Source organism: Myotis nattereri (genome assembly GCF_964212035.1).
Source record: "Myotis nattereri genome assembly, chromosome: 2".
Taxonomy (NCBI): domain Eukaryota; kingdom Metazoa; phylum Chordata; class Mammalia; order Chiroptera; family Vespertilionidae; genus Myotis; species Myotis nattereri.
In genome coordinates this window covers 122,453,809-122,467,560 of record NC_138076.1, presented here as the reverse complement: position 1 = coordinate 122,467,560, position 13,752 = coordinate 122,453,809, and the positions used below count along the sequence as shown (strand labels likewise).

Genomic DNA, 13,752 nt, shown 5'->3' with positions numbered 1-13,752 from the left:
TCTCCTGCTTTCTCTTGCTCCCTCAGTGCCCTGACACTGGTTGCCTGCCATGTTCTGTGCCACCCCCTGGTGGTCAGTGCATGTCATAGTGAGTGAGTGAACTCCTGGTTGAATTCCTGAAGGGACACTTTGCATACTAGTCTTTCATAAATAGATAGATAACAAACTATCAGAAAGAGAAATTAAGAAGAGAATCCCACTTACAATTGTATAAAAAATAAAAATAAAATACCTAGGAATAAATTTTACCAAGGATGTAAAAGACCTGCACTCAGAAAACTATGTACGACATTGAAGAAATGCGCTGAAGAAGATACAAAGAAATGGAAGGGTATAGCACGCTCATAAATAGGAAGAATTACCATCATTAAAATGCCCATACTACCCAAAGCATTTTACAGATTCAATGCAATCGCTATCAAATTACCAATGTCATTCTTTTATTATTATTATTATTATTATTATTATTATTAGTTAAACCAATGTCATTCTTCACAAAATTAGAGCAAGTATGCCTAAAATTTAAATGGAATCACAAAAGATCCTGAGGAGCCAAAACAATCCTGAAAGAAAAACAAAGATGAGGTATTAAGTTACCTGATATCAAACTATACTACAAAGCTACAGTAATCAAAACAGCATGCTATGGCATAAAAGGACACATAGATCAATGCAACATAATAGAGAGCCCAGAAATAAACCCACACCTCAGTTAATCTAACACAGTGGACTCAAGAATATTCAATGCGGTGAAGACAGCCTCTTCGATAAACGGTGTTGGGAAAACTGGACAGATGCATGCAAAAGAATGAAGCTGGATTGCTTTCTTATAACATATCCAACAATAAACTAAAGTGGATTAAAGACTTAAATGTAAGACCTGAAACCATAAACCATCTAGAAGAAAACATAGGCAGTAAACACTTTGACATTGCTCTTAATGATTTTGTGTGTGTGTGTGGCAGGGGGGCGGGGAGGGGGGTGGTTATCTCGTCCGGGAAGGGAAACAAGAAAAAAAAGGAAATGGGACTGTCAAACAAAAAGTTTTTGGACAGCAAAGGAAACAACCAACAAAAAGAAAAGGCCACCCACTGAACAGGAGAACATATTTGCCAATGATACATCAACACCAAAAAACCCCAAACAACCCAATTTAAAAATGTGCAATGGACCTCATTAGACACTTATCTAAGGAGGGCATACATATGGCTATTAGACATATGAAAAGATGCTCAATAAACATCATGAATCGTCTGGGAAAGCAAAGTAAATTAAATTAAAACCATAATGAGATATCTCCTCACCCCTGTCAGAATGGCTATCATCATTAAATCAACAAACAAATGTTGGCAATGATGTAGAAAAGGGAATCCTTGTGCTTTATTGGTAAGATTGTAAATTGGTGCAGCCACTGTAGAAAACAGTACTGAGGGTCCTCAAAAAAATTTAAAATAGAACTACTTTATGACCAAAAAATCCACTTCTGGATATTTATCTAAAGGAATCCAAGACACTAATTTGAAAAGATATATGCAGCCCTATGTTCATTGCACCATTATTACAAGAAACAAGATATGGAAGCAGCCTAAGTGTCCATCCATAGATTGATAAAGAATGAATAAGGAAGATGTGGTACATATATAATGGAATATGACTCAATCATAAAAAGGAATGAAATCTTGCCACTTGCAACAACACGGATAGGCCGAGAGGGTATTATTCTAAGTGAAATAAGACAAACAACACAGGATTTCATTCATATGGGGAATTTACAAAACGAACAAACAAGCAAAACCAAAACAAAATCACATAGAGAACAAATCGTTGGTTGCCAGATGGAAGGGGGTTCAGGAAAAAGGTGAAGAAATTAAGTACAAATTGCCAGTTATAGCCCTATGTGGTCTGGCTCAGTGGATACAGCATCCCCCTTTGGACTCAGAGTTCCAGGTTCGATTCCCAGTCAGGGCACATGCTTGGGTTGCAGGTGATCCCCAGTGCAGGAGACAGCCAATCAATGATGCTCATCATTGATGTTTTTGTCTCTCTCTCCCTCCCCTTCCTCTCTGAAATCTATAAAAATATATATTTAAAAAATTGCCAGTTATAAAAACAGTCAAGAAGAAGTAAAGTAGAGCATACAGGAAAGTCAATAAGATTTTAATAGGTAAGTATGGTGTCAGAAGGGTACTAGATTTAATTGTGTGATCACTAGGTAAGTCACATAAATGTCCAATCAGTATTGTTGTACTCCTGAAACTAATATCATATTGCATGACAATTGAAATTGGAAAAAAATGACGTCCAGGTTACTGTACAACCCAGTTGAGGCGAGTACTGTCCATTCAGAGGTAAAAATAACACGTTCACATATTAAGGCCTGGCAAGAGCGAGGATCAGAATACTGGTTTCTCAATTTTCTGCTAGCCTTTTTGCCTGCAGTGTTTGGTAAATATGAGCCCATTTCTTCCAGCCAATCATCTGTGGAGATTAGAACATCTGCGCCAATAGGCGGAGGATCAAACATCCTGCACAGGGCAGGACTGCAAGGGAGGTCGCAGGTTAGCATTAAGCCCAAAGGCTGTGTGTGGTCAGAAAGGCTGGCCCAGGGTCCACCACCTGCAGCCTTCCTACCTCCAGGAAACAGGCACTGCAGGAGCCAGCCGCGCAAGCGCAGTGGTGCAAAAAGAGACCACGCCCAAGTCCCCAAGGGAGCACGCGCAGTGGCGCGGGGCGTGGCAACGCTGCACGCTCCTCTTAAGCTCCACGACCTCATCTCTCATACCTCAGCCGCCTGGCCTGAAGCGAAGCTGTCTTGCCCGAGAAGAGAGTGGTCACGGTGTCGCGTGGTAACAAAGCTTAGGACGAGGAGAACCTACATGAGAAAGGACGTCCTCCGGTGTAAGTGCTAACCAGTGGCTGTTTGCGGAGGGGCGGGGGACGTCGGGAGCGGGGAAAACCTTTCCGGCACGGAGGGGCGGAGCTAACGTGTGATTGATAGGCGAGAAACCCGTGCAAGGGCGAATGGGAGGTGAGTGAGGGCGGGATCTGCAGTTGAACTGGAGTGGTGCTTTGGAGTAATAATAACTAACACGCACCAGGGACTTCAGTAACCCATCTGTGCTAACCGCTTTTTATAAGTTACTTATTTAGTGGTCACTGCAACCTTATGGATATGCAGTTTTATCTGTCTCTCCTTTACACGCGGGGAAACTGAGGGTTAGGGCTATTAACTTAGGCAAGAATACAGCTGGGGTCCCAAATTTAGAAGCCTGACCTCAGAGCCCATACTGTTAATGGCTCTGCCCTTCAGAAAAGCAAGGTGGAGTGGGGTCCAGTCAAGAGGGTTCGGTTGAATGGAATTGACCAGATTGTTGGAGGATGTGCAATGAAAAGTGGATAAAACACCAAGTAGCAGGTTTTTTCTACAGGATGTGAGAGCTCTGAGGCTGGAGGTGGGAGGCCGGGCCATGTCCCCTGCTGTGGGAGCATTGCAGCCCCGCTGGTGCTGTGCCTGGATTAACTGTAGGTGCAGAAAACGTGTTCTTTTGGGGCTGTGTTGTCTCCCAGGTGTGTGAAGTTAAAGCATTTTAGGGGCTTAAAATGGGGATTGTGCTTTTAAATTGTTTCTGTCTTCTCTGGCTGCCATAACAAAATGCCATACATTGGGTGGCTGAAACAACAGAGTATTTGTTTGTTTGTTTTTGTTCTGTTTAATTCTCACCCGAGGATATTTTCCCCATTGATTTCTAGAGAGAGTGGAAAGGAAGTAGGAGAGGGGGAGAGAGAGAAACAGCATGGGAGAGAAACAGATTGGTTGCTCCCGCCCCTACCAGGGCTGGGGAACTTGCCACTGAGGTACCCTTGACCAGGACCCTTGGGGCTGCAAGCTGATGCTCTAACCACTTAGCAGACTGGCCAGGGCCACAGTTCTTTGTTTTGTTTTGTTTTTTTCCCCTCACAGTTCTAGAAGCTGGGAAGCCGAAGATTAAGGTCCAGCCTATTCTGTTCCCTGTCCAGGACCCTTTTCCTGTCTTGCAGAAGGTCGGTTCCTTTCTTACTAGTACTTGTCCTCACATGGCTGGTAAGGAGAGAGCTCTCTCTTACTCCAAGAAGGCCACCAATTTTAATAAGGATTAGGGCCCACTGTTATACCTTAATTTAATCTTAATCACCCTTTTCATTTTATGTTAATTGCCTCCTAAAAGCCCTCCTCCAAATAAAATAGAGTCTCATGTTGGGGGTTAGGGCTTTAACACATGAGTTTGAGGGAGGGTGGGACACAGTTCAGTCTGTAGCGATAGTTTATCCCCAAGTAAAGAACAAGTGATAATTGAAGACTGAAGAAAATGAACACTTTCAAAACTTACACTTCCACATAACCTCTTATTACCTCATTTAATGAGCATGAGGTTTGTGCCTTAGCACTGGTGGGGAATTGTAGGGAGAACTTGTGTGGAAGGTCATGGTTGTCCTTCAGGCAGCCAATCTGAAGAGGTCAGAAAAAGCTACACCAAGCATTCTTAAAGCACACATAGTGTATCTACTATTTGTGGATTTATCTAAAACCTTCTTTAACTTCTGACTTAGCTTGTGCTGTTTCTGGAATAATGAGATCCATAATTACCATCCACGGGGAGTGAAATAATAATTACTTTTTTTTTTCTTTTAATCCTCACCCGAGGATATTTTTCCATTGATTTTTAGAGAAAGTGGAAGAGAGAGGGAAAGATAGGGAAATATCGATGTCAGAGAAACATATCAATGGGTTGCCTCCTGCACATGCCCCAACCAGGGCCTGGGCCGGGGAAGAGCCTGCAACTGAGGTATGTGCCCTTGACTGGAATCAAACCTGGGACCCTTTGGTCCACATGCCGGCGCTCTATCCACTGAGCCAAACCAGCTAGGTCAGTCATTACTTTTTTTCTGTATTGTTTCCTGTTGTTATTCCTAAAGTTTGGTAAACAAGTCTATTTTCACCTTACCCTGGTGAGAGAAGAATGAGGAAATACAAAGCTTAGGAGCTTGAAGGTCTGGCAGATGTGCGTTCAAATCTTGGATTCAGGCAATTGGTATGTGACTATCGACATGTCACTTAACTTTTTGTTTTGAAAACAAATTTTTTATGGATTTCAGAGAGGAAGGGAAAGGGAGAGAAAATCACTGATCGCTGCCTTCTGCACACCTCCTACTGTGGATGGAACCTGCAACCCAGACATGTGCCCTGACCGTGATTTGAATCGTGACTCCTAGTGTCATAGATCAATACCCAACCACTGAGCCACACCAAGTGGGCAAGTGACTTAATCTTTCTGTCAGTTTCTTCATCTGTAAAATAGAGCTAGTAATAATACTGACCACATGGTTGTTGTGAGGTTATATGAAGACAGTTTGAAACGACTAAAGAACTGGCCTTGCACTAGATATTTAAGTTATGGGACATCCTCCACTGACACCTCTGAAGAGGTTTCTATAACAGAAACCTCCACCTACAGCCCCCATGTCAAGCTTGCTGTATATTCATCAAATTTTTATTGAATCCCTGCTACTTGTCACAGCACCTGGCATGGTGAGTGCTCGGGGCAGGCAAGAACAAGACAGACAGAGTTCTTTCTTTTATGCATCTTATACTGTAGTGGGGAGGACTAAATGAATTGAGTTGAGTGCTAAGAACTATGAAGAAATTAAATGCAGGGTAATGACATCAAAGAGTGACTTTCCATAGAGCGGCCTGCGTGTGTGCATGCACACGTATTTGGAAGGAGGGTGTTTGAGCACTGTATGGGGGCCAACTAAAGGGAGGGACTTCCTGAGGAGCTGAGCTGTCGTTGAGGACTCCTCATCCCCTGGGGAGGGACAGAAAGTGCAGAGCTGATAAGATCAGGCTGGATGCCTTAGATATCTGTAGGCTGACCATTGATCTGTTTTAAAAGGGCAGGAGCCAGACAGAAGGCTCTGATTCTTTTTTTTTTTTTTTTTAAATTAAATCTTTATTGTTCAGATTATTACATTTGTTCCTCTTTTTTCCCCCCCATAACTCCCCTCCTCCCAGTTCCCACCCCACCCTCCGCCCTCACTCCCCACCCACTGTCCTCATCCATAGGTTCACGATTTTTGTCCAGTCTCTTCCCGCATCTCCCACACCCCTTTCCCCCCCAAGAATAGTCAGTCCATTCCCTTTCTATGTCCCTGATTCTATTATAATCACCAGTTCAATCTGTTCATCAAATTATTTATTCACTTGATTCTTAGATTCACTTGTTGATAGATGCATATTTGTTGTTCATAATTTGTATCTTTACCTTTTTCTTCCTCTTCCTCTTCTTAAAGGATACCTTTCAGCATTTCATATAATCCTGGTTTGGTGGTGATGAACTCCTTTAGCTTTTCCTTATCTGTGAAGCTCTTTATCTGACCTTCAATTCTGAATGATAGCTTTGCTGGGTAAAGTAATCTTGGTTGTAGGTTCTTGGCATTCATCACTTTGAATATTTCTTGCCACTCCCTTCTGGCCTGCAAAGTTTCTGTTGAGAAATCAGCTGACAGTCGTATGGGTATTCCCTTGTAGGTAACTGAGTTTCTTTCTCTTGCTGTTTTTAAGATTCTCTCTTTATCTTTTGCTCTTGGCATTTTAATTATGATGTGTCTTGGTGTGGTCCTCTTTGGATTCCTTTTGTTTGGGGTTCTCCATGCTTCTTGGACATGTAAGTCCATTTCTTTCACCAGGTGGAGGAAGTTTTCTGTCATTATTTCTTCAAATAGGTTTTCAATATCTTGCTCTCTCTCATCTTCTGGCACCCCTATAATTCTGATGTTGGTACGCTTGAAGCTGTCCCAGAGGCTCCTTACACTATCCTCGCATTTTTGGATTCTTTTTCATTCTGCCCCTCCGGTTGGGTGTTTTTTGCTTCCTCGCATTTCAAATCATTGACTGGATTCTTGCGCTCCTCTTGTCTGCTGTCGGGAGTCTGTATAATATTTGTTATTTCAGTCCGTGTATGCTTAATTTCTAGTTGGTTCCCCAATATAACATCGAGGGTCTCATTAGTTTTCTTGTAGATCTCATTAAGTTTATCGGCGGCTTCTAAACAGTTCTTGAGGGACCTTAAAAGTGTGGTTCTGAACTCTATATCTTCCATTGACAATTTTGTCCTGTTTCTTTGTCTCCGCATTTTGTTATGCTTCCTTGGTGCACCCCCTAGTGGTCTTTGTGCGCAGTCTTATAGTTAAACCTTGATTGTTGTAGCTAATACCAGGGGGGGTTTGACCTCCAGGCCAAGTGGCTATGAGAATCAGCTGTGTCTGCAGTGAGAGAACTTCTGTCCTCTAGGGAGGTGCTAATCTAGCCTTTGCCTGAGGCTATCCGGCAAATGCCTCTGTGCAGGGCTTGGGCGGGGCGGGTCACACAGGATCAATAGGGTGGGCCAGAGAGAGCAGTTATGGCGGCTCTCAGTCCTGTCCCCAGGGGCTCTGCGTCTCTGAGTCCCAGCACCCGCTGCAAACCTCGGAGAGAAAGCTGCACTCGCTCTGACCGAAGCCAGAAAGTCCCGCTTCTCCCGTTTGAGTCTGGGTCCCTAAAGACTCGCCTGTATCTGGAGCTCAGAGTCTGCGACTCCCTCCCGATTGAAAACGCCAACCGCGCCCTCCGCCGCCAGCCGGCTCCTCGCACTCCGCACCTCAGAATTTGACTTCAGCACTGCGCCTCCTCTGAGTGTCCGTATGCGTTTCTCTTTCCTCCTAGTTGTAGGACTTCCACTCAGCCAGGGTTCCAGTGGTTCTGGGTGATGTCCATTCCGTTTTTTAGTTTCACTTTTGAAGTAGTTGTTCAAGGCAGCAAACTCCGGTGTTAACCTATGCCGCCATCTTGGTTCCCTCTGATTCTTGAGGCCAAAACATATTTTGGAGGCAGCTCTGGTTTGTACAGAAATGGAAGGTAGAATGAACTAAGCAGCAAACTAATGGTGTCTGTAAAATAAAGTTATGTACATTAACCTGTGCCATGTCAGAAAAACTGTTATTGTACTTGTAATTCTCTGCCTGTGTGTCATGATTCTATTTCCAGGTCTCCCATCAGGATAAAGCAGCATTCGTCATGCAATTACCGCCCTGTACAGAAGTGAGGGAAGACTGCTGCAGAAGTGAATACAGGCAACATCTTTGATCCCAGGGCACAGGTCTTTGAGAGGAAATCTCCAAGCCTCTCGAAGAGGCATTAGAAGGCTATCCAGGCAGCAAAAGTACCTCAGGTGAAATGCAGGGAGTTTCTGTATAAGGGCTTTCGTATTCTGCATTCTTCTAGAGCCCTTTGTGATAAATGTCGCTGGGTGGATTGCATGATTTGGTGTGGCTTCATGGGGATATGCACATGATGGAGAACATGATCTCTGCTTGCCAAATAATGTAGAGCCTAAGGAGAAAATCCGTAATCAGTATTGAGACTGCTCTTAAGAACTATTCTAGATTTCAAGCCCGTTCTTCCTGGTTCATCAGCGAACTACCAGATATTTTTCTCCCCTTAGGATCACGGCTGATAAAAACCAGGAGATCGGTGGCATCCATTTCCCTTTTCCCTTCACACCCTATTCCATCCAGATAGACTTCATGACAGTGCTGTACCAGGTGTTGGAGGATGGCAAGATTGGGATATTTGAGAGTCCAGCTGGCACTGTAAGTATGAACAGTTGCCCCAAGAGGGCTCTTGGGAGACCCTGATTACGACTAGTCAGAGGTTTATTTGCCTCTGCAGAGATTTTCATGGTTTGGAGTTGGGCAAAGTAGTTTTCTCAGTTTACCTTTCTGAGTAATGCTCACTTCCCTCTATTAAATTGTTAAACACAACCCCGGGTTCTAAGGGAAGTTAGGCTACAGGCTAAGGAGAATTTGAATGGCAGTGGTTCTCCTTCAGGGAGCAACATAGAAATTTATTGCCCTGCCAGGTTGGGCTCAGTTGGTTGAGCATTGTCCCATGTACCAGGAAGTTACTGGTTTGATTCCCGGTCAGGGCACATGCCTCGTTTGTGGGTTGAACCCCAGTAGGGGCATGCAGAAAATAGCTGATCAATGTTTCTTTCTCATTAATGTTTCTCTCTCTCCCTCTCCATTCCTCTCTCTGAAATAAATGAAAACATTTTTTTAAAAAAAGTCAAATTTATCAAATTTGGCGTGATGGGCTGGTGCTTTTAATTCTTTTGTCTGTTTCTTAAGAAATGTACTTTTCTCATAGCACATTTTGAAATTATAACCTATGTGCTCTTGTTTCCTGATTTGTGGATTTTAGTGATTGGTACCTTCCTCTTGTGATGGATAAGATATAGCTTTCTTACCATCCCTTTTCCCTGTCACTCCTGATGTCATTAGCTGTTTTTAGTCTCTGCTAAGTCATTATACTATGATTGTTTTTTCATGGAATAATGTTATTTTTCTAGAGATAGTAATTGCCTTTTAAAAGCTTGTTTAGTTTTTAATATGCTTATGCTAATTCCACACACATCATCCAGTAGTCTGTCAATATGATGCAGATGTTCACCTTGTCCAAAACTACAGTTGGCCCTTGTCTGTGGGTCCTGCACCCATGGGTTCAATCAACTCCAGATCAAAAATATTGGGGGGAAAAAGCTACCTTGTTGCTGACATGTACTATGTAGTTAGACCTATGACAGTTGCTGAACATGTAGAGACTTTTTTCTTATTATTATTCCCTAAACAATATAGTATAGCAATTATTTATATAACATTCACATTATATTATCATAAGTAATCTACACATGATTTAAAGTATATGGGAGGATGTGCATAGGTTATGTGCAAATACTAAGTCATCTATCTACACTAATAAAGGGAAAGATGCTAATTGACCGTACCTTTGCTACACCCACCAGCCAAACAGAGTGACTATGCAAATTAACCCAACAAAGATGGCAGTTAAATTTGCATACCCAGGTGTGGCGGGCAGCATCAGACGCTGCCAGTCGGTCTTGGCTCCAGAACGGGACCCAGGGAGACAGGCCGGGCAGCGAAAGACACCGCCTGTGGGGTCCATGCCCCAGAACGGGGACCCGGGAAGGCAGGGCGGTCAGCGCCAGAAGCCACCCGCGGGGTTCGGGGCCCAGATTGAGGACGGGGGAGATGGACGGGCAGCTCCAGATGCCGCCCGTGGAGTCTGGGCCCCTGATTGAGGATGCGGGAAAGGCAGGGCGGGCAGTGCCAGACACAACCCCTGTGGTCCGGGCCCCAGATCAGGACCTGGGGAGGTGGGTGGGAAGCTCCAGAAGCCACCCACGTGGTGCGGGTTCCAGACCGGGGAAAGGGTAGCTTGGGTGGGCAGCACCCGACACCACCCGGGAGTCAGGCCGGGTAGCGCCAGACACCACCTGCGGGGTCCGGGTCCCAGATCGGGGATGGGCGAGATGCTGCTCACAGGGTCCAGTAGAGCGAGTAAACTGGTGTCTTGGGTGGCGTGGTTCCCTCTGTCATCCAGCTTCCTCATCACAGCTGTGGAAACTGACAGCAGGGAGGAGGAAGTCCCACCCCCACAGAATTAGCCAGAATCAGCCGTTGGTCACACAGCTGTCAGCGGCCTGACAGCCAAGACTCTCATTCCCCTGTGTCTCAGACCATGACAGTAGAGAGGTGGGATTATGTCCAAAGAAGAACTGTTGATACAAGGTAGTTCTGCAGCGGAACGATGCCTGCGTTATCGATAGAAAATGTCTGAAGAGCAACCTGCGTCTGATCTTGAAAGAAGGCTGCGCCTGCTACAGAATATATCTGAAGACCAGCTACTGGAAAAACATCACTGTGAAGCTGAAAAACACCGATGTCATCGACAGAAAATGTCTAAAGACCACGTGCCTTTCAGGTTGAAAGAAGGCGGTGGTGATGACAGTCTAGAGAACAGTCATCAACAAGTACTACCAATACTGGTAGGAACTGCCTTCTCAGCAAAAATGTTGTACATGAGGATGCAATTCTCGAACACAGGTGTGATGGAATGACTGTTCAATGTGAATTTTGCCGATCCCTAAATTTCTCTGTTGAAAAACCATCTGATGGGAAATTTACTTGATGTTGTAGCAAAGGGAAAGTCTGTCCAAATGATACACATTTTCCAGATTACCTGGCATATTTAAAAAGATTAATGACAAATGAGGATTCTGACCGTAAAAATTTCATGAACAATATTCGATCCATAAATATTTCTTTTGCATTTGCTTCCATGGGTGCAAATATTGCATCGCTATCAGGGTATGGGCCGTACTATTTTAGAATACCTGGAAAAGTTTATCACCATACTGGAACTTTACATCCTTTGGATGGTGTTTCTCGGAAGTTTGCTCAACTCTATATTTTGGATACAGCCGAAGCTACAAGTAAAAGATTAGCAATGCCAGAAAATCAGGGCTGCTTAGAAAGACTCATGATCAACATCAACAACCTCATGCATGAAATAAATGAATTAACAAAATCGTACAAGATGCTACATGAGGTAGAATAGGAAGCCCAGTCTGAAGTAGCAGCAAAAGGTATTGCTCCCACAGCAGTAACAATGGCAATTAAATACGATCATAACTGTGACCCAGGTAGATATAATTCTCCCCGTGTAACCGAGGTTGCTGTCATATTCAGAAACAAAGATGGAGAACCTCCTTTTGAAAGGGACTTGCTCATTCATTGTAAACCAGATCCCAATAATCCAAGTGCCACTAAAATGAAACAAATCAGTATCCTGTTTCCTACATTAGATGCAATGACATATTCTATTCTTTTTCCTCATGGTGAAAAAGGCTGGGGAACAGATACTGCATTAAGACTTAGAGACAACAGTGTAATCGACAATAATACTAGGCAAAATGTAAGGACACGGGTCAAACAAATGCAGTATTATGATTTCATCTCTCTGTGAGGGATACGTTCAATTCTATTTTAAATGCAGGAAAATTAACAGTTTATTGTGGATTCGTATTCAAAAATGGAGGCCAATCGGATAAATTTCATCAAAGCAAACCAATCTAAGTTGAGAGTTGAAAAATATAGTGGTTTGATGGATTATTCAAATCTAGATCTGAAAGTGACAATGTGCCGATTGGTAAAATGATAATACTTCCATCATCTCTTCAGTGTAGTCCCAGAAATATGCAGCAGCGATATCAGGATGCTATGGCAATTGTAACGAAGTATGGCAGGCCCAATTTATTTATAACCATGACATGCAACCCCAAATGGGCAGATATCACAAACAATTTACAACGCTGGCAAAAAGTTGAAAACGGACCTGACCTGGTAGCCAGAGTTTTTAATATTAAGCGGAGCGCTCTTTTAAATGATATATGTAAATTCCATTTATTTGGCAAAGTAATAGCTAAGATTCATGTCATTGAATTTCAGAAATGTGGACTGCCTCACGCTCACATATTATTGATATTAGATAGTGAGTCCAAATTACATTCAGAAGATGACATTGACCGTATAGTTAAGGCAGAAATTCCAGATGAGGACCAGTGTCCTCGACTTTTTCAAATTGTAAAATCAAATATGGTACATGGACCATGTGGAATACAAAATCCAAATAGTTCATGTATGGAAAATGGAAAATGTTCAAAGGGATATCCAAAAGAATTTCAAAATGCGACCATTGGAAATATTGATGGATATCCCAAATACAAACAAAGATCTGGTAGTACCATTTCTATTGGAAATAAAATTGTCGATAATACTTGGATTGTCCCTTATAACCTGTATTTGTGTCTCTAATATAACTGTCATATAAATGTTGAAGTGTGTGCATCAATGAGAAGTCTCAAATATCTATTTAAATACATCTATAAAGGGCATGCTTGTGCAAATATTCAAATTTCTGAAAAAAAAATATTATCAATCATGACGAAGTACAGGATTTCATTGATTCCAGGTATGTGAGCACTCCTGAGGCTGTTTGTAGACTTTTTGGAATGCAAATGCATGTCCAATCTCATGCAGTCACAAGATTAGCTATTCATTTGCCAAATGATCAGCATTTGTATTTTCATGCCGATGATTTTGCTGAAGTTTTGGATAGGGCTAAAAGGCATAAGTCGACTTTGATGGCTTGGTTCTTATTGAATAGAGAAGACTCTGAAGCACATAATTATTATTTTGGGAGGTTCCACAGCATTATGTGTTTAATAATTCTTTGTGGACAAAACACCGAAAGGGTGGGAATAAAGTATCAGGTAGACTGTTCTCTGTGAGCTTTAGAGAACCAGAACGATATTACCTTAGACTTTTGCTTCTGCATGTAAAAGTTGCGATAAGTTTTGAGGATCTGCGAACTGTAGGAGGTTTAACTTATGATACATTTCATGAAGCTGCTAAACACCAAGGATTATTACTTGACAACAGTATCTGGAAAGATACGACTGACGATGCAATCTTCCTTAATATGCCTAAACAACTACGGCAACTTTTTGCATGCATATGTGTGTTTGGATGTCCTTCAGCTCAGACAAATTATAAGTTGAGACTAAATCTCATTTTATTGAAGATTTCTGTTGGAAATTACACTGAAGAGAAGGTGCCTGTGTGAACTGTGAAATTCATGCCCTTAACGAAATTCAGGAGGTATTCACATTGCATGGAATGAAATGTTCACATTTCAAACTTCAGGACTGTCCTTTATTAATGAATGCAAATACATGTGATGAATTGTATGAGCAACAACAGGCAGAGGTTTTGATAAATTTTCTGAATGATGAACAGTTGGCAGCCTTTCAGACTATA

General features: G+C 42.7%; 1 long non-coding RNA gene across 1 annotated transcript; it reads left to right on the top strand.

Annotated features, from left to right (window-relative positions):
* The first annotated feature begins 2,752 nt into the window (after window positions 1-2,752).
* On the top strand, window positions 2,753-9,125 carry LOC308514678. Its single transcript, XR_013995605.1, has 4 exons — window positions 2,753-2,898; window positions 3,962-4,041; window positions 8,060-8,243; window positions 8,517-9,125. It is a non-coding gene; the product is annotated as an uncharacterized lncRNA (long non-coding RNA).
* The last annotated feature ends 4,627 nt before the right edge of the window (window positions 9,126-13,752 follow it).